The following is a 22,535-nucleotide window of genomic DNA, read 5'->3' as shown; positions in this document are numbered from 1 at the left end:
TATATGCATTGATCTTGATATCTCAAGGGGACACACAGTCTACTGCATTACACAGCTCCTTTATCAGTTATCAAGGATTGAGAAAGGAGGTCTGACTGAAGACTGCAAAGACTTAATATTTTTATTTTAAAAAAAAAAGCGAATAAGAAGTATTAAAAGGATCAATAAATAGGAGAACTGAAATGAGTCTTGTAATTTTCAGATTAAAATAAATTAACATGGTCTGAAAATTAAAAACATCCCAGATTAAAACTCAGTCAGCCACACCATTAGCAAATTCCTCCCAGACCAAGTGGTCTGAGGAATTTATACATTTGGCATCGTATAAAATGCACTATTCCTGGCAGGACTTCGAAACAGGGGAAGTGAAAGGGCCAGCAAGACAGGCAAAGCAACAGAGCCAGCCTCAAAGAAGTGGGGGGAAGGAGCCATAGGACTGCCTTGCCAGGTTTTAATCACAGGCTGGCTGTTGTTTTTCACCACTAAGACCAATCTAAAGCACGTTACGCTTTAAGACAGTATTCACCTCTCCAAGTCAGCCCGCCCTCTGCTCTCTGGTTCTTCTCTCCTACATCAATAGCTAATGAGCTTTCAGTTATTTTTATTGTATTCATTAAGGACCCCACGACACAATCATGAGGAGTACAGGTGCTAATAAACTACCTGCATCATGCAGTACTCTACTGCACTCACTGGCTGCAATTTGCATTTCAGTCATCTGCTGTTGTGCTAACTGGGTCAACAGCCAGTTATGATTTCTGAGCATTGCTGCAACCTATTTGCTGGTGTATTTTATTTCCCAAAGCCAGAGCATCGAAGAAGGTTAACAAGATGCGCTAATCAGCTTGCCCTCAGATTCACCTGCAGCTCCTATACACGTTGCAATTTGTGGGAAATAGACAGCAAGTTTAGTCATGTAGTATTTTCAGGTGAAAACATATAGACTTTCTTTGTTCATTTAATTAAAAAGTACAAAAGCCACAAGTAGGCAGAGAGGTACGTTTTAAGATGTCTAACATGGAACAATTCTGAACTACAAAATACTAAATCTTTTCCTTTTTCCATGCTAGACCAGCATTTCTGTGAAGAAGAAAAAAAAAAAAAAAAAGACAAAAGCAATAAAAAATTCCTTTCCCACAAGGAAAAGAAGTCATGTATAAAATTACCTTCCACAGACTAAGCAGTTGGTCTACTTCAGGGGGATGAAACGACTTGGGAGGTGTCTGTCACACACACTAGCAAAATGTTTCAAGGCAAAGAGAAACCACAGGGAACACAGAAAAAAAAATAAAATCCAAATTACCAAGAGGGACTGGACAGGAGGACTCTTGCAAATTACTTTTTTTTTTTTTTCCCCAGGGCCACAGCATCAACGTAGGAGCAACAAAACATTTCTTGGTATGGTTTGATTTTTTGATATTCTAAGCAGTCATTGCAAATGTACTGCTCCTCCCAGTTTAAAGGAAGAACTCCTAAATATTAGAAAAGTAGACAACTCACAACCAAGTATACAAATAGGTCCTTTACTGAATTCCTGAGTCAAAGGAAAAGAAAGACCATGAAGTTACTCGCATCTGTTCAAACAATCTACATGGATACTAGATGGATCAACTACATCACACAACTCTCTTAATTCAGGTTACTAACATAGATCAATCTCCCAGCAAACCAAGTGCTTAAGGCAGCCTTCATGAGTGGGTTAGACATTGATCTGTGCCTCTGTAGCTGAAGGGCATTAAACCTGCCACTCGTCAGGGACTAGACAAGTGAGAAGTGGAAAGCGTAGCAATCATTCATTCCAGCAAAAGAGGGTGAAATGCTACACTGTGCTTGAAAACAGGTTTGTTCTGCTACTCTGCAATTAAACAAATTATTGCCTATGATAACAGGCCTAAAGACTATTTCTTATTGAAATAGCATGCTATGCCTAAGGTGCTTGCATCTATTCCAAAGCATGTTCAAGAGAGCTGGGCCATCTCATGGCAGTCCAAACACTCTGGGCGAGCAAGTTTCAAACTGGGAGTCTGGGCTGCAGAGCAGCTTGTGGCAGACCTGGGCACTCGGAAGGAGGGAGAAGAGCTGGGGGTTATGATCTGAATGGAAATTCAGCTCCAGAAGTGTGCCTACAGGTAATGTTCTCAGAAGGTATTTTGGAATCAGTCCTCCAGATGCTCATGACATATACAAAAAATAAACAAACAAACACCAGGAAGACACAAAAGAAACAAAATACCTGCAACAGAAAACAAACAAGGGAACCAGTGGTGCTGAAGCAAGAAACAGTTCTCTTTCTGCATCCCACCCATATTATCTTCTCCAGACCCTTTGGCATAACTGGTATCACATCCCACACCCCACCCCAAATCCCCAGAAGATCTTAAGAACAAGCTTAGTTTGCAGAAGACAAAACAGTTGTAGAGAGAAAAGACACTTCACGCTTAGAGGCTTGGGAATCTTTGCACTTTTCTATTACAAAATAGAAGGAAAGGCAAATACAACATTATAAATCAAAGATGCAACCCTGACGTAAAAGCAAAGAAAGACCAAGAAGAAAGAAAGGGAATGATAACAAGCAGAGGAAGAATTTCTCCAAACTTCACATATCCTAATATTGCACACTGCCTTTGCACCCCCTTAACTGATTTTTTGTCCATCTGAATAAACATGCGTAATGGGAACTCAGCTCGTGACCTTGCTCCCATTACCGTATCTTGCATTTAATTTGAATTGTAATCTCATGGAAGTCTAGACATTTAACCCATTTGGGTGGGGTGACTTCAATTACAAGCTTTGTGTTTTTTCCTAAAGCTCCAGCTGCTGGAATCATAAGACTCCATGAGAATCTAAGAGACTCAGTTCAGAATTTTTGTTTTGTTTATTTTAAAAGATATCTCAAGTTCTCATGCTTATGGGGAAAAAAATAAACATTTTTTAAAGCTTGAAAACGTAATTTGCAAGTCCCTAAAAGGCTCAGAAACCAGAAGAGGAGGAAAAAAACCTTTCAAATAAAACAAAAAAAAGTCTAATGATCCTTTTAAAACAGTCTCCTAACTGTTAACTATTTGTTGGGGATAGGGTAGTGGTGTGTTTTGTTGTTGTTGTTTTCTTTTTTTTCCTTTTCCCTTCTCTCGAGTGTTTTATCTCCAACAGCAATTTTTCTGCTGAATCAAACTAATCCTGATGAAAGTGATAGTTTATAGGGTGATTCTTTCCATAGCTTTACTGAAGGTGACCATCCATTTGGTGAGTTCAAAATCATTTCTATTCTGTGCATATCAGGAGATGCAAAGGTATTTCAGGGGTTAATTCAGATCACAGTACAGGAGGCGAAGGGGAGAGACATACGAACCTGTTATTACAAGACTTTTTAGATAAAATATATATATATATATATAAAAGTACAATGTCTGTGTAACCTCAGAACAAAGGAACCAGGCCAAAGCCAATCACAAATTTGTATCTATCATGTAATCAGTGCCAACCATAAACAAATGCCTGAGCAGCCACAGAATTAAGCTACTTCACTCTTCCTGGGCATCTCCATGGAAACTCACTAGAATGCCTTACCTGCAATGGTATCATCATTAATTTCAAGAAAAACAAACAAACAAAAATACCAGACGTTGCTTTAAAAGTTGCTCTATTACTTTTTAATGGAGATTTCAAATTATTTCTTGACCACGTTTTAAGTCTCATCGCCTAGTTCACAGGGTTTATTTGGCTTGAAAGAACACTTTAGAACTACAATAGCAGCTTGATGATGTAATGTGTTTTACTCACTAGCATAAGATGACAATACACACACTGTAACGTACAGCATGCTTGCAAGACAACCTCTAGTAGCCCCTCAACCAGAATAGTAAAATACACCTAATTATCTTCCTGATTGTTATAAAAGAATTGACATACACTTAGTCCAGCTCTAGCATGCTTACTGTTTTCTTTTTCTCAATGAAAACATTTTTTCTAAACAGTTTCCATCTTCAGGAGTCTCAAGTTGCAGAATTTAAGTCCAATAAGCAACACAAGCCAACCTGGTAATAAATATGAGAGAGACAGAGGACAAGAGCAGAAGAAAGCACATGTGTGTGTGTGTGCATTATTATATTAGGCTATACATAAGCACAATTTGGCCAAATTAATTATCGGTTAAACTCCCATTACTGAAACACAGATTACATACAGTTAATTGAAAATACCTTTTAATGATGCTTGCTGAGTAAAATACACTACAGCTACATAATGGCAATGGAAACATTTACCAAAATCCACATAGATGATTGTGGTAGCTAAATAGGTTAAATGTTAGAATAGAGAGTAGATTAGTGTACTGCTCTCTCACCATTATGCTGCAACCTCTGGAAATCTAATTGGTTAAAGTGGATTGACCCAGTTCCCAGAGCTGCCTCAAAAAAGATCTAACCATATTCACATGTGCTGTTAGGATTCCTCTCCTTCTCTGGGGCATCAAATGCTATTGACCACAGCTGGAAAGGTGATACAGAATGGGATGGAGCCCCTGCTTCTAATAGCAAAAACTCTTATGAAAAGTTATTTAAAAAGATCTTCTCCATTTCACCTTCAAGAATGCTTAACAATTTTCCCAGAAAACTATCAGCGTAGCTCTTAACCTGAATGCTAAAACCAGTGATTAAGCCCAACCTTTTCTATGCAGATTGCAATACTACAGCATAATGCAAGAACCACTGTATATAGAAAAGAAGTACCTACTCTTGAAGCATTGTCTTTATTTCTTTTTAATTATTTTAAATATGTCTAAGAATTAATGAGCAACTGCTTTCATCTTCAGGGTAGTGACTTTTCAGACCAATGAAGGAAGGAAGGAACTGTTTCATTTTACATTCTCTTGTATCAGAACATTTACTAAACAGCTTTTATGTAGACCTTGTCACGGTGATTAATTTCATTGCATCCAAGCCCCTCATGCTGCCCCAGTAGGTATTCCAACTGCAAATGAGTCATGAAACTCCTGAATGCAGGGTTGCATAGGGAAGGATGAATTATCCACCAAAGGAGTTTCAGATAATTATAAAAAAAAAAAAAAAAAAAAAAGTATGCCACCATTACTTGGGGGAACTGGGGAAATCATGAATAAATAATGTAGAAGTAAACAACGTCCTTGCTGTGTTGAGCGCAGCTGTTCTACAGCATTTATAAAGTTACTAGTTACACAGTTAGGGCCATTTCCCCAAGGAAAGAAAGGCACTATATTGCACAACAGGAAATACGCATTGACTTCTTAGTAGGAGGGAGGAAGATCAGCAATCTACAACATCTCTAAGGAAACAAATAACCTGATGCTGTCACAGGGTTTGCACAAAGATGATTACACAGGAGTTAGGATTCTTACAATGTCAACGTTTAACTTACAGTGTGAGACATCTACTTATGCACATTTTACCTCTTTGCAGCAGTTATGTAGATTAGAGAACAAGCTATTATAAATGGTAGACACTGAGTAAATCATTGTCCTTGCTCAATTCTAGAAAAGAGAACAGGCTGTTCTGCTTTGCTCTGGACTTCTCGTTCTTTTTCAGAACATACGTTGACTCCACATATGTGTAATCTGTTGACCCATCCATTCCTGCACAGGAACATGAAGACAGGAAGTTAAGTAACAATTATGCTAGCATTAAAAGATGTTCAACAGAACAAATGTGTAGGAAATGGATGAGGTACAGCATACTGATGGAGCTGAGCCATAACATGGCCATAGGGTTGTTCAGTTTAAACTACATTAAGTCAGAGAGCAGAATTTTCCATTGAACTCAATCCATAGGCAGTGAAGCTCTCTCCTTTCTCAGGGCAACAGTAAGCAAGCAAAAGAGCAGCAAATTAAGTGGGAAGTCATCTTTTCTCGCAAGCATGACAGCACAAGTTATTGGAACCCATTTTTCATCTCTGAAGATGGATGTACACACACACGTAGCTAAAAGCATAATCTTTTAACACCCAAAAGTACATCTTCTCAACTTGATGCAGTGTTACACAGAACTAGTTCAAATAGCTAAAACAATAGAGCTGACTTTTGAACCAGGATTCATCAGCTCAGTCAGAGAGGTCGTATTGCTTCTGGTATAGAAAGCAGCTTAGATAGCTGCTTACAAAACTTATACAGTGCCAAAGAAATATATATCTACACACCAAGACATGGATACATCTTACTCCTTTGTTTAGTACCTTCAGATTTGTTCATCCAAGTCATCTCATCTGTTGCAAGACCAGGTTTTCTGCCTAATGTTTATGGTTGATGATCATGGTGTGACAACTTCATTCTGAAAATGAAAAACCCATGCTTTCCAGTTCAAGAAAGCAAACCATTAGTCAGAGCAATCTCCTGGCGGTAAGAAACCGCTGATTGAGTTTTTACTCCACCCAATTCAAAGGTCAGAGAGTAGTTTTCCATCCCACATCACTGCACCACACAGACCAGGAAGCTGAACCAAGTCTTCCATATCTCAAGCCAGTCCCTTAACTGCCTACCACACTTCATATGTCTGCAAAACCATGCACACACACATTCTCTCTAGATTTCTTCAGAACTCTCTCTTTCAAACATAATCCCCACCCCAACCTCCCCTCAAAAAAAAAAAAATCAAAACTGATGAGTCTTGCAAAAGACTTTGGCTCCAAAAAGAAAAAACATTTTAACAAAATTTCAAATCCAAGTTTTCTGAGTAACGTTAGTATCATCAGCAATTGCCAAGATAACAAAACCAAAGTGCACTGGCAGAGTAAACCTAATAATACAAGACCATGAGCTAATTAGGATGGGAAACAGACTTCTGTGGTATTAAGTTTATATTGCTCAATGCTTGTGAAGTTTCAGGTGGTGTTAAAGAGATCTGTATCCTGTGCTGTTATGCTGGCATGCATCTAGAGCAACTGCTATGCACACAGTAATGTTGCTTTAATATTGGGGGGGGGCAAAGACAAGTAAATCAACATTAGAAATAAATTTTAACATAATCTATTCTTTAAAATGTCAAGAGAAAATCACATCAAAAACGCATTTTGTTTAGAAAGCTATTTTACTCCCATTGACTGGGGGGAGAGAAGGGAAGAAAAGAATCAGAAAACACATTCCTACTCCTTTGCCTTCTTGAATGAATCCATTATGAGGCTGAAAAGGAGATTTAATTAAATCAGTTCCACTTACCAACCAAACCCTACCTATTTCTTTGCCAGAGACACCATTCCTTCTCGTTCCCAAGAGGGTGTTGGGAGGAGGGAGAGAAGAGGAGCAAAACTGGATTTTAAGAGCATGAAAGCAGAGGGTGCTTTTACTTTGTTATGTGATTTAAAAAAAAAAAAAAAAGGAAAAAAAAAGGCAAAAGAAAAAAAAGCGAAGAACTAGTGATATCAAGGCATTTAGTGCCAAGGCACCACTGCTACAACTCTTCTCATGAGGATGCAGAATACCACATGCAGAACTCTTAGATACTAAAAATAAATAAATATTCAAAAAGGGCTTCTGCTGAATTGTACTTTCACAGCACAAGCTGGACTAGTTCCAAGAAGAACCATGAAACTGAGGCTTTCTGTATATTGCAGCCACTAAAATATGCAGTATGTTAAATGACTGCAAGGAAACCCTGTGCTGTGGTAACCCATGCTAAGCCTCATAACCAGCTCTTTCTCCTCAACTGTTGTACGAGGGGAGAAAAATTATTACCCACTGAAAATTAAGAATCGACTTCTTTAAACAGATGAGTCAGCAGCTGCAAACTTCAGCAAAGTTAATTCTCCAAGCGGTTGACATCACCACACACATAAAGAGACCACCTAGGAATTACTGCAAGTATTTTACAGTTCTGAAAAACATGGGATAAAGCAGAACAATCTCTGTTATGCTATGTAGGTGTTGTTTTACCATCCAACTGCCATTACCCCTGGTAACACAGCCTCTGGTTACCCCGGGTACTCTGAATGCTATGGATTTTGTCACTTCAGTGTTTCCACACAGCATCAGTTCACACCTCGTAGCTTTTAATGATGTGCCTGGCCTTGCTCCTGTATCCTTAGCAGAGAACATGGGTCCTCACACTGTCCAGTACCCTGCAGTAGTGGCTGAAAGCACAGAATTTGCTTCTGCAGAGGCAATTCCCCCTGCGCACATCACTACTGCAGCCCAGCCGACCACCGCTGCTCAGAGGCATGCCGTTGGCAGCAGCCTTTACAGACTGCTTGGAGGTGGCTCATGTGTCACCAGCAGTCAGAAGCCAGGGAATATTCAAGGTCGAATTACACGGTCCTCAGCTCATGCCCAGGAGGGGCAGTATAGCACAGGACCACTGGGGTGGCCCAGAGCAGCACCAGACCATTATGCAATCCCATACCTCATGGCTGAGCCCCAAGTTTCACTTCTGCAGCAGGAGAGGGAAACCCAAGGTCACCCGTCTCTGAACCTCTGTGGGCTGCCTAAGCTTCACAAAGCTCAACAGTTGCCCAGTGTTGTCATAAATCATGCTGCCGTCTCTGCTGTGACATTACAATGTAAGTTCACATTCACTACTGGACACATACCACACTGCAGCAGGATGCCAATTCTCACGAACAAAAGATCCAGCTAGTTAAACAGAAAAAATAGATCTCAGCTACTAATAGGAGAGAAATAAATTTTTGGTCTAAATAGTTGCAAATTTTTGTTTTGTTTTGTTTTTGTTTTAAGGTTGGAATAATTCAGACCTTAAAGACTCCTTTTATGCCAGACACAGAAAGTTAAATCCACAACCACACTCAATTTAGCCATTTGGCTTACTAAAAAGACTGCATTCTTCAGTCAACATAAATGTCAGTATAGAAGAAAATCTCACCATGGCAATGGCTACAGCTTTGACAAGTTCCTTTGACAGTAAAAACTTCATACCACATTACAGACACAAAAAGCAACGTTTAGAATACAGACAACAAAATAGATAAATTCGTAAAAGATCTCAGCAAACCACTTTTTTCTTCAATTTCTCTAAACAAAGACGAGAAAAAGTAGATGAAGGAGTTGCTCACTATCTGTTTTGTAGATTAAGGTGACACTGACAAATGAACCATCAATTTGCCAAAAATTCTAAGAATTAACTTTGTAAAGGGAAAAAGATTCCAAATGTATTACAGCTTGCCTCTGACTTTATAATGCAAAGCACTATGCTTACTCATGAAAATCAGAAAGCGAATCTGACTTGAAAACAGATCATTTTACATTTTACTGTAAGTGTTAAACAGGAGAAGGGCTTTTTTTTTTTTTTGTGTGCTCTAAAGAACAGATAAGATTTTTTCCCACCTTCCTTCCATCAAACTGACTGTCTGCCTTTTGATACGTGTCTTTTACAGCATATTAATCTCTTTCATAAAAAGCATTCAGTATCTCTCCAGTAATTTTGTAGCCAGTTACATTTGAAGTGCCTGTGCAACATATGCATTACCTGTCTGAGATAAAAGCTCATCCCTTTTCAAATAAAGCACAAATGAGAGTTTAACTACTTAGCTATGAAGAATGAAAGAAATCATCAGAAAATTCAGCATATGTGATTACACATTCTTAAAGTTGTAAAACAATCTCAAGTCCTATGGTGTTTTAGGCTAGTAGTGATCCTCACATTGACACGGGAATCTGCAAACAGAATAAAAATCAACAAGAGGATGACTACTCAGCTACACTGGCAGCATTATGTAGAAAGACCTACACTGTATTTACCCATAAGTCATGTTAATGGATGCTTCTACTTTGCTATTCCTTTCCAATTTCAAAAAAAAAAAAAAATGAGCTTTTGCAAGATATCCACTAAACTGATGTGGCCAAAATTAAGAGCATCTGTTTCAGTCTGTACTAATATATAAATCCCTTGTCATCTCTTCCTGATGCACTTTTGCATACTGTCCTCCCAGGGGATTAAAAAGGGCAATGAAACATGAAGTTACCTAACGTAGCTTGGAATAGAGAGCCTCTGTTCAAATTCAAGAACCAGGGAGTGTTTTTAAAATGTTGCAGGCTCCCCTGACAGCTCATTGGGGAAATAGAGAGATTCGCACTGAATGTCGGTGTCACTTCCAAGCTGTCACACAGCATACCACGGAGATAAACATTGCACATGTGAAATAATTGTCAGTTACTTGAGGCTGTCAAACATATCAATGGAACATTGTCATCTTAGCGGCAGACAAGCAAAATAACTGTGTTTATGCAAGTCTACATTCATCCAAAACACACCTCATGAAATCCCAGGCTCTCAAGAGGGGGGTGGAGGAAGGACAGATAGAAAGCCCCCTTCATTTGTCCTTACGACATGCTGAAAGTTCATAACAAAGCCCTTAATGCCACCTCTTACACCCATTTGTGTCGTGTACCTGCCTAACTGCTAAATTAATATAAATCCCTCAGCCACAGTAGCATAGCACAGTCACGTCTTAAAGGCCTTGTTATTTCAGCTCGCAAAGACAAAATGAAACTAAAAGAGATGTACGCTGATGCACAGAGTCTCAGCTGTGCAACCAGGCTAGGCTGGGCCCACATTTTGGTTACGGGATGGAGAAGGTTTAAAGCCTACCGCGGAAATAAATCTGGTGCCAGCGCAGCACTGTTTATAGCATGGACATCTTGGGCACCAGGGTGGGTCTGCATCCACCCTGGGACTGCTGGCCACTTTTAGGCCCCAGGGCCCAGCACAGATGTACCTGTACGCTTGATGCTGAAGTACAGAACTCTGTTACCCCAGCTAAGGACAATGACTGGCTCCCTCAGGACACCTCCCTTGCTGTGCTCACCACTGAGAGGACTGTGTGTGTGGAGGCTTCTTTAATTCCACTCCAGGCTGTAGGGAAATGAGCTCTGGGGGATTCATTGGGAACAGGTGTCTGGTGAATGTGTGGAGCTCCCCACAAGGAGAAGATGCACCACCTGGCCCTTCCCCTGAGACCTAAAGAAACAGCTGACATTTCAACATGCTATACCAGTCACTGCAACCCAGCACATGATGTTCACCCACCCCAACATCCATTTTTCTGGTAGCTTGATCTGAAGGATCAAGACCTGAAGATCTGAAGGATCAAGACCATGTATCCTTAGAGAGAAAAGGTACATATGGGCCCTATACATTTCTCCTAGAGGGAAAATTCTTCTCTTCAAACAGCTAAACCATAACACACCTCATACAGTTTCCCTGGTGTAAAGGATGCCTACCACAAAAACACTTCCCTCACACAAGAACAGCTTAATCAGCACTGATATTATTGCATCCCCACTGGTTAAATGCATTTGTAAGAGGGGAGATGTAATTATTTATCTACAAAGGGAGAACTAAAATGATGATGTGCAGTCATTAGCTAAGCTGCTTCTCTTCTTCCACGCTTCCTCCCTGTTCATTTTCTTTCAACCTGTTTTTGTTCACCTCTAATTCTTCCCCTACCCTCCTCTTCTCATTTTTCTTTAAAAGGTTTAATAGAAAAGACAGAAGTACATTCCCTTCCTGTTTAGCACGATGCATGACCTGGCTGTTGCTGTGCTTCCATCCACATGCAGTATTCAAAAAAAAAAAAAAAGGAGAGAGAGAGAGAGAGAGAGAGAGAGAGAGAGAGAGAGAGAGAGAGAGAGAGAGAGAGAGAGAGAGAGAGAGAGAGAGAGAGAGAGAGAGAGAGAGAGAGAGAGAGAGAGAGAAATAACTGAAATCCTGGCCATCAGGAGATTCAGTTTTTTCAAAGAGTGGGTGCCCAGATGAGTACCACCTGTCCAGACCATACACAAATGTTAAGCATTGGCCAGTCTTGCATGCACTATTAATTACCAAAACAAAGGCATCTGATTTTAACTAGGCATTCTCCTTCAAAAATTTGTAACTTAGTAAGATAGTATAACTAATTTTGTTTGGGCAGCAATGGAACTGTGAAGCTAATAAACTATGACTTGGGTATTTCTGGAGTCACTTCAATTCCTCAAGCTTAAGCCAAACCCTTCAGGCCTTTTATGAAGATTTAACTTTGAATAGGATTCACCACCCTGTCAGAGACCACATAAATAATGAGGAAACTGTTTCCCCCACACACACCCTAAGTACAGTACAAAAGTCAGATGCTGCACACTATTCACAGAACTGCAGAGCACAGAAACTCTGCTTCCTTATCATCCTTTGCTGCTGTGAAGTGCAGTCAAGACCACATCAGCATCTCATACCAAAAAGCAATGAAACTACATACACTTACATAGCACTATCCCGCAAGCAACTTTCACAAGGTTTTGCAGACTAAGAATTGATTGCGTAAGCCTAGAAAACTGTAAACGCTGGAAGACCCTATTAAGGCAAGAGACATAGTAGAGACATGGCACAAAACCTCTTAGACATTAAAAAGATAGAGCAAACAGCCCTGCACACTCACTAGAAGTTTGCATGCTGGGAGATTTTGGCTGGCCATGAGAAGAGCCGTAGTGGAAGAAGAACGCTGAAGCCCTGGGCCAGGTTCCTCATCTTCCCCAAGTACTGCCCATCACTGGAACTTCCTCAGCATAGGTGAGACAACCATTAGTTAGGAACATTTGGGGTAATATCAATCCAACCACAATGGAAGCGAATAAACTGAACAACCTTTTAGAAGTTCCTTCCAGGCCTATTTTCTATGAGTAAATTACTCTGTTTTACTAATGACTGCAAGATGAGGTTTTATCAAGCCATGTGTCACAGAAGTGCTATTTAATGATACCATGGGAGGCAAAATAATCTTTGACTCCCTTGCTAACTCCATGCCTGGATTTTCTGATTTAAGTATGGACAAGTCACCTACCCACTCTACACCAAAATGTTTCCATCCCTAAAAGAATAATGAAATTTCTTCTCCCTCACCATCTGCTCACAGCACACGGCACAGACCTTGAGGCAGGGATTATTTACTACAAGTAGTGCAAACCCTAACACACACTGTTTTGATCTGAGCTGGTACCTCCAAACAGTGACAGTGATAAAATCAGAAAAACTTTTGACAAAGTGAGCATGGTGACTGAGTAGGTTAAGAAAGAACTGATAAACATGTCATACAATTGAAACTGAATGGGAAATCTGAGGTTGCAAAGCAATAATCAGCAGAGATGTGCACACTATTCACAGAACTGCAGAGCACAGAAACTCTGTCATAATAATCAGTCAAAACTTTTGGAAGGGCTCTCCTGCTCTGGAAAAACTAGGAGATTTGCAACATGACTGCAAATGGGTACCAATTGCCTCCTCCCAATACTTAACATCTAAACCACTAGCATTATTAAAAAGAAAATATTTTTGTGAACTAGAACATGGAAAACAAAATTATTTATTTTTAAAAAATAAGCTAGTGTGTGTTTCTGGAGGCCTGATTTTCATTAATGTAATATTTCTGTTAGCAGCCTTGTCTACATAAGGCATCTGTAGAAAGTTTTTATTGTTAACTTAATAGTGAAAATCTAATACAGGTTGTATTTGAATTTTCCTATTAAATTGACGTCAATGGCAGCCTGAGAATCAGATTGTTACAACCCAGACTATGAAACAAACATTCAAGTCAGATGCTATAAATGTAGTCATTGCACACTGGTAAGTGTGTTTTAACATTTTTAATCAGGTCTCTGGGTAGAGCCAAGATACACTTGGCATAGAGAACAGGGGAAAATTATTAAAATGTACACATTTTTACTTGGAAAGTCAATTATAATTTATTTCCAGGAAGACTGAAAAAAACTTGGAATACACACACAGAGTTGCACTTGTGCAAGCATACGCACAAATACTGGAGCACGGCCAAGTCGCTGGAACTTAATGTGTTAATCAGCACTTGCCACAAAACAGACTAAAGGTGACATGTTATCATCCCTGTAAGGTTCCTGCCCAGGAAAGCATATGTGGCACAGGGAACCCTAAGAGGAGGAAGGAAAGAGGGGACCCAATGGCAGTGTTAGAGCAGCACAAGGGACAGAACACCAGTATGGCGCTGAAATAAGAAAAGAAAGGTGTGTATGAGTAGGGAGAGATTTTGGTTGAAGATCAGAAGAGTTTCTTGAGAACCAGATTACAGGAAATTTGAAAATTCCAACTGGGATTTCCATCAAAGGGAGTACAGGGTCCTACACCTAATCAAAACTCTTGTGCTCTTTGGAAAAAAAAATCATGCTCCTCACTGTTTCAGACTTTTAGAAAAAGAAAAAAAAAAAAAAAACAACAGCAGAAAAACAGATAAAATGAACAAAACAGGAAGCGGTAAGGAAGTGCTGTGCTGGAAGAGAACTGGCTGGGCTGGCTCTCTTGGCCTCCGCCATTTAGGTCTCTAGAAATCTTCTGGTATAGGCACAGGTTGCCCACAAGCACACAGCCGATCCTCCTGCCAGAGCAGGCATGCAGTGGTGCACCAACAAGGACAGCACTCCCGTACATGCTGACTGCTTTTCTTGCCAGAAGCCATGATAAGATCAAAGGGAGATTGGAAATGTAAACAAGAAGTCAACACACACGTACACATGGCTGTATTATTTGCAATTGTTTATTGCCACCAAACAGGGCCTGAACCCTTATCAGATTTCAAAACCTTTTGGGCATGTGTGAAAGAAGGATGAATCAAAGTAGAAAACCCTCAGTTTTATGTCATTTTTCCTGTAGAGAAGGCTTATGCTGTTGCATTTTCAGCCCAAACAGAAAGGAAACGCACTGTAGCTTTGTGCTAATTATGAAATTACTTTGAATATAATCACAGGTTCTTTCATTAACTAGAGAACCAGTCGTGCAAAGGTTTCTCCCCTTCCAACCCACAATATATTTCTAGGACCTGCAAAAACAAAGTTTGAAATCTGTTTTAAAGATCCATTACAGCTCATAAAACTTTGAGTTATTTCTTATTTGATGCTAAAGAAACAGAAAGTTACAGACAGATGATAGAAAATAATTCTATTGTCAAGTATTTTCAAGACTCTTGGTGATACTCAACAGCTTGGTTTTGCATGCCAGATTAGGATGAGGTGCAGCACTGAAAGGAAAGGAGCTCTGTAACCCATGTTGTATGTTAGAGTAAAATCCAAGGAATGACAGTGTCAGGACAGACTCAGGATGCCTTCTGCAGACCTGATCTCTCTAGAAGATAGGGACACGCTGTGACACTGCACTGGAGAACAGAGTGATGCCAATACTTCAGTAGGGAAAGGAGGTGCTGAAGTCCCCTCCACCACTACCCTTTGAAAAATGCAAAGTCACAACATTCAAAGAGAAAGTATTTAATTGATGCAAAAATAAAAACATTCAAACTTCTTTCCAAGCAATAGCCCGCTGACATGCTGCAGGAGCTGAAACCATGGCCCATCACAGCCCACCAGAGTGCAGCCTGGTCCTGGTTATGCCTACAGACATTTGCGTTGCACAGAGCACTGGGGCAGGTTTCCTGTGCAAGGCTGGAATGATCTCGAGCTTGATTTATGGTATATTGTTACACCACCGTCTAGACGTGACCAGCTAGCTCAGGAACCGATAACAGCAAGCCCCTGACAATACAAGCTCAAGAGACGCTAATATCTCCTGCCAACACTGCAGAGCCAATGTACCTACATGGGACAAAACCTCTCCTGCGTATAACCACCTCAGCAGACTAGTCTCCTACTCGTGAGGGCAAAGGAAATGCAAAGTAAATTTTTGGAAGCTGTGACGCAGTTTGCACAATCTTCCTGAGGTCAGTTATGGGGATTTTACAGCCCCTTTATGACAATTTGCCCAGCTGCAAAGGGGAAGAGTTGTTCAAGTTACGGCTCCAGCTCACAAAGTCTCCCCAGTGGAGGCCAGAGCTCTCATCCGCACACCGGGAAAATGTCAGGTGCCTGCTTTAGCATCTTGGAAAGGATCTGATGGCTTACTTTTGCCATACCGGTAAATGGCATTGCCTAGCCAAGATGCAGCTTACTTTGGCAGAAGACTCTGCAGGAGAATTAGCAACAGCACCAAAAGGACTTTCATACTTGGAGTAAGTGCAGCTACACTTGGACTTCTGTTTACAGAATTATGCTGGTGAGAGTGTAGCTGGGGGAAAATTGCTTCCTGAGCAACCCAAATGTGCCAGTGAAATCCATAGGCATAGGGTCAGGCTTTAGAAGAAACCATACTGCAATTCCTGGCACCCGTTGTTATAGTGGAAATTTCAATCACAATAACCTGCTGTAATTAAATGGACCACGGAAGGACTTTTGCCCTCAGGGAAGGGATAAAAAGAATAATATTTCCTTCAACGAGCTGGAGTACATCCAGCACCAGCACAACTGTGCAGGACTGGGTGTAGCAGTATCAGCGTCTCACGCGACAGCCACTGGCAAGGAAACCAGATGCAGGAGTGTGGGAAATCTGAGTACCTTTTATTTTTTCTTCAGTCACGTAGCTTTTCATCTATACTTGAAGCTCCTATTCCAATGCAAAGAAAACAAATAACCACAGCTGACCTAGAAGTCAGCTGGTGTGCATTGCTGCATGGAGAGCTTGGTGTGAAGTTGAACAGCAAGTCTCGAGTGTTCCTAGAGGAGCACTTGTCCTTCCGTCCTTTCTTCCTGCAGCAAGCTCATTTAAAACTTCACTTTTTTGAAAAGCAGGTCCTGAAGCAAGTCTAGCCAGACAGGACAGCTCTCAGAGGAATTAAAGGATGGAAAACAGAAAGCCTAAGTAAGGAGGACAGGCTAGGTAAGTTCCCAGAAGATTCCCATCAACTTTTGCAATCCACACTAAATGCATCAAGTGTACAAGTAAGGAAAAATATCTTCCATACTTTAAGATAGTAATGCTTAAAGCTTTTTTATCTTCCAGTATTGTTTCTTTATTTTGCAGACAGCAAAGTTGCTGGCATCCAGATCTCCAGAGCATAACAAAAATGCCCTGATGGGAACACAGTCCCCTCAAAGCACAGCCTCAACAGTGCAGCTGAGCACATAAGCTTTGGCCTGGAGCTGCGAGTGCATGGCACCCCAGAGCCAGAGCCCGGACCCTGGTCAGCCTCAAGATCCATGCCAAGAAGGGCACGGGAATGCTGAGGCAAGCAACAAGGTGTCTCCAGTTTCATACACTCACTTCTCAAGCACAGATGGAGAGCAGACTAATTTCAGGACCACCACACAGACATCTAAAAGCTCAGTATTTTAAAATCCATCTTAACTTTGGGAAGCTGAAAAAGGCTTCATCATTCAACCTAGCATCAGAGCCATTTTTCAACCAGACCCACTTATTTATTCAACATGCAAGCTTCAAAAGATGATAGGATGCACTGTTTTCCTATTCCACTGTTATACCAGTTCTCATCGAAACTATACATCTACAAAAACAGTTACCAATTCTTCTTGTGATAGTATTTATCCTGATTATCTATTATGATGACATCATCCATTTTCTGTCATTCCCTTGCAGTCTTGTTAAAGATAAATGTGATTTTGAACTTGAAAATTTTCTTTATGGTCGACTTAGCAAATCTTCCCCAAATCAAATGTTATCTACACATACATTCTCTAAAACCTAGTGTTTAGTAACATCCAAAATAGTAAACTCTACAGTATTTTAATGAATCAATTTATCTAATCCATTTACAAGTTTTTCAAGAAAAACATTTGTAAGTTTTTGGGTTTTGTGTGTGTGTGTGTGTGTGTATATGCATGTGCGCATGGGTGGGTATGTTTTTGTAGGGGGAAGGGTCAGCAATAGTTTCTTCTTCTAGATGGTAATTGTAATTATTTCAAGTCTTGTCTCACATTAGACTGATTCAAAAAAAAAAAAAATCAAGCTACAGCTGTATTTCACAGGTGGAAACCAAGATACAGGATTACAAATAGAATCACCAACATTGAAATTCAGAGTTACACAAAAACTTCATGATTGGCCAAAACATACACGAACACATTATATTTTTCTACTCAAAACCCACAAATACACAGGCCTGATACGCAACCACCACCACCACAGTAAGTTCAGAAAGTCAAACTGCAATTCCCTAGACAGAAAGTCCCTGATTCAGATCGCCAGACATTAGGGAATCCTGAAGAGATTGATGAACCAGGCTGAATATTTGGTAAAAGAAGGAAGTCCTACAGACCAACTAGCAACAAACTGTTTCCCTTATATTTCAAAGGAGACGTGAAACAGACTAAATCTGTATGTGGGTGCATGTTTTGGGAATGGGAGAGCATTTTGCCCAGCATTATTCTTGCATATGAGCACGCAGGCATAGAGACCACTAGCCACCTTGAACTAATATCCACGTGCTCTCTTTTTGTTAGTGATATGAGAGCAGCATGTTTTTAAACTAGTAAGAATTACAGCAGCTACTAAAAACTTCCACTAAATTTCAATGCACAGGAAATTAGTGTCTTGCAGTCAAATACAAAAGATAGTGAAAAATAAAGTAGTCCACATTAGACGAAGTGTAACTGGGAATCTGCTTGTTTTCTTTGCTATTTTACTTTTTCTATAATTTTAATACTTCAGTGGAATCTTGATTCTCAAGGAAATTTTGACTTGTCATATACAGATGAGACATTAAAGGAAAAGGGTGGTAAAAACAGAAAGACATACTGATTGTTTTAAATTTTATGAACTCCGTTCCTTCCTAACACAGCACATTTGGTCAGCTACCATTAGTGTGTGGGGAAAACTGTTCTAAAACCAGTAATTTGGCAAAGGCAGTAAAAATGTTCAGCTAGTACATTTGCTGAGCATATATATGTTTAAGCTCCACAAGGAGGGTTAACACCAAGTCAGTACGGGCAATTTTCTAAACAGTGCTAGTAGCAGCATCATAAATCTGAAGTAAGCCATCTAGACAATCAATAGCAAATTGTATCTCCTCTCTAGGAGCTTGCAACATACCTTTCAGCTATATATGAAAGATATAAATGATGGCAGATCTCTAAGTAGCAAAAAGCTGTTCTATTCTTATTCTGTTATTCTCTGTATTTGCCAAAAGCTTCAAAGTACATTCAACAGCTCAGACTTCAACAGTCAAATAGAGCAAGACCTTTCACAGCACTAAGCTAGTAGATACACATGAACAGTAGGATTACGTGTATATAAAATCTACTGACCAACAGCTGAAATTCAGAATTGAGTTAAGAACCTGCAGCACTGTTGACACCAACGAAACAAAACCTCTACAGCAGGCTTGACTCTCACCAAGAGCTTTTCTTCATGTGGGACAACCTTTAGCAGCACAAAGACACAGAGGGAGAGTGACACCCACAAAGAAACCTAGCAAAGCAGGTTGGTTCCAAAAGACTTCTGCCATACTTTCCTTGGGGGAATCTGCCTGGGGCTCAGTCTTAGAGCTCACAGATGTCAAAGCCACCAGTGATGCATGGGTATACAAGCAGGGACCTCTGAAGACCTCTTACAATGCAAGAGCAGATTCTCTTCCTCCTCCTGCTTATAGACTTCTGCGACAGTTTCTGTTCTTGCAAGTTTGCATGCAAATATCTGTATGCTTTCAGTCTCTCTTTCAGAAGCACAGAATCAGTAAATGCAAATTTCCTCTCTAGCCATAATGCTGATTGTGACACAGAAGTCAATGTTCTAGGACTGACCTGAGGACAGGCTTGGTTGCACATAAGAACCTCCCCTTCCCACCTCCTGCAGGAGAAAGGAATCAAGCAATAGCTTGTGTCTGGAAAGAGATCACTGTGTCAGTAGCCAACATTAATCTCCAGAAAGCCAAGCCTTCATGACCAAAAGGTACATTTAAAAGCAACCTGAAAAAAAGCATCAGAGAGCACAAGTCCTACTGAACTCCAAAACTAAGCACAGCTAAAGCCAACTGCAAATGTATGTTCAACAGGGACATAAACACCATTCACGTTTACAATACCTCTGTATCACCAGAGGGACTGGCTCAAAACATGCAGGTATAGCAACTGCAACCAGCTTAACTCTCAGGAGCAAGAAACAAAATTTATATTTTCACTATTTATTTCTTAATCTGTCTCAAGAAAGATCCTGCAGTTGTAAGAATAAGAACCCCAAATCATAAAGTTGGAACTAGAAATAAACACGTTGGGCTTTTTACTGAAAACCTATCCTCTATTACATGAATCAAGATATCAACAGGAACAGCAGAAGAAAACACACGGTGGCTTGTATTTTCAAATCCATCAACTCATTCCAATTTTTTGCAGATTAAAACAACCTTAGGTTTTTAGGAGGTGATCAGTTCTCATGATATGATATTTAAGGTCCTTTGAACAGGACAATAAAAGAACTAAGGCCTTAAATTTCCCCTACAGGAAAAAAAAATCAGACGCACAGCACAATTGATTCAATGTTTTTCAAAATATTTTTTCCTTTAATCAAAAACAATCAGAGTTCAGAAATCATACACAGACATCAAAACATTCACAAAACCAAAATCTTAGGTCTGCACTGACATACGGGTGGCTAGTAAGATACAAACAGTACACTCCAACAAGAAATGCTTACAGTGGGTTAGCCATTGTAGCACTGGGATGGCCCCTGATAAAGGGGGCCATCCCTTGGCAGGGCAGGGCAGGGCTGGCTGGTGCACGGAGCTGTGGCTGCAGCAGGATGCGGGCACAGCAGCCGGGGACACAGCCCTGCCGGGGCTCTGCCAAAGTTCACAGTCTTCAGGAGCAGAGAGGATGGAGGTAAGCAGTATCACAGAGAGGGTTTCTAAGAAAAATAACATGGAAAACAACACATCTGACCTCAGAAAAGGAGGAAGTTGAACACACCTATGAAGTTAAAGCAGAATGGGTTTAACGATCTACAGCTCCTGTCAAACAGGAAGGTTTGCACTGTTTTTCTCAGCAAGGAAAGGAAGCTGGCCAGAAAGGACACCAACAGCAGAGGCTGCCAGCAGTGGGCACTGTCGTCACCTCCAAGTCAGTGCTGCTGGTACTGCCCATGCACAGACAGATACCACCAGGGGAATAGAAGAGGGGGTAAATTTCTTTCACCAGTTGATGAGACCCAATTCTACCAGCTGCCTGTACTGCAGGTATGCATATCTCAAGGTTAGAGATCAAAGGCAATAATCACAGTAGGAAGTTTGACTTTGCCCCTTTATAGCGCTATTTATGCTATAAAAAAAAAAATAATAATAAATCAGATGAAGCACATGTGTACTCTTAAGCACATGTGTACGCATCACCAGGTACAAGGTGATCTTGATTTGCTTGGAGCCTCTAGGTATCACTGTAATATTATGAACAATCAAGAGGGATGTTTCACTATTGAGCTGAATAGTTTCTTCACTGAAGAACAAAGAACTAATTAAAACCAAACTAAAATTTCCTATTCTTAATTACAGGCACACACTTCTAAACCAAAGTGAAGCTTCAAAATCAAAGTGAATCCACAAATCCTCCTCCCACCCAAACAATTATATACTTGCATCTTCCAATTACAGAATCAAATTTTCTGCTTGTTAAAACAGACCAACCATCAGCCTGCTTCAAAATCCATGCTGCTTAATGCTTTTATGTACGGATCTGCAAATTTCCCTTCAGAAAGTAACAAAAATGAGTACATTTGATTCCTAGTGAATGCTTTCATCAAATGCCCATGTGTTCTTAACATCAAAAAGTTTCTACATGGATAACAAGCTAATGGGACAAACTGGAGATGCACAAATAGTTGTTTCCAACCAGACAAATCCATCCTCTCCTCATAATACAGCTTGTCCAAAAGATCCAACTTCAGTGTGTCGTGTCCCTCAAAGTCCTTGACCAACTGTTGCCATACAAAGAATTAACCTTGGAACCTGCAATCAAACTCAAGCACAGAGGAGAAGATAGTACCCAAATATAAAAGTACCCAAGTAAGCAAGAACCTTATGTCTGGATTTGCGTCTACAGAGTAGAATATCACTACATGAAGTATAAAATATAAATCTATACACACTACATATTACAATACCTCATGTGTGGGCATATCTAAAAGCCAAAGTAATATTCAGTTTCATCTGTTTCTACATTTCAAGGTTGCCTAAATCCTCTATGCTTAAAAAAGCTCCACAAAACCTCTCCCATGGAGGAGGAAAAAAAAAATAGAGGCAGAAATCTCAGCAAACAGGAGTATGAGCAACTGATGCTTAGAAGGGAAAAAAAAAAAAAAGTTTAAGAAATGGGCAATTAAAATCCAGTAACCAGAGCAGCATATGTACTTGTGCTTCATACAGAAAGTCAAACCATCCTGACTATGGCTTTTGCAAAGACCAAAGTCAGCTTGCACTCAGACACCACTTTTGGAAAGATGTTTGACTTGTTACGTAAGAGTTGTACACAGCAAATCTCATAAGGAAAAATGAACCTGAATTATTTCCAGTTTCTACAGAATTATTTCCATGCCAATGTCTGCATAGCTTCCAGAAAACTGTAGATAGGAAAGGCAGAAACAATCCAGCATACATGATCCCTTCAAGCAAATTGCTGTTGCAATCAAACTTAAATCATACAATCAATAAATAAAACTCACCGAAGGATTCTAAAGCTTTCACATATGCATTTAATTCCTTTTTCTTTTCATTGAGAATCATTAAGTACACACATCCCATTT

At 40.1% G+C, this 22,535-nt stretch overlaps 1 protein-coding gene and 1 long non-coding RNA gene across 3 annotated transcripts in view; both read right to left on the bottom strand.

Moving 5' to 3' along the window:
- Nucleotides 1-22,535, bottom strand: part of PDE3A (phosphodiesterase 3A) — a 266,283-nt gene that overhangs the window by 213,814 nt on the left and 29,934 nt on the right. The window lies entirely within an intron of this gene.
- The window catches only part of LOC310893166, an 84,977-nt gene that overhangs the window by 40,300 nt on the left and 22,142 nt on the right, over nucleotides 1-22,535 (bottom strand). The window contains exon 3 of the long non-coding RNA XR_014578771.1: nucleotides 1-22,535. This exon is cut by the window's left edge and continues 28,707 nt beyond it. This is a non-coding gene — a long non-coding RNA (uncharacterized lncRNA).

This window comes from Anser anser (assembly GCF_964211835.1).
Source record: "Anser anser genome assembly, chromosome: 1".
NCBI classification, from domain to species: domain Eukaryota; kingdom Metazoa; phylum Chordata; class Aves; order Anseriformes; family Anatidae; genus Anser; species Anser anser.
Note: the sequence above shows the minus strand (reverse complement) of the source record. Positions and strands in the feature narration are given on the sequence as shown.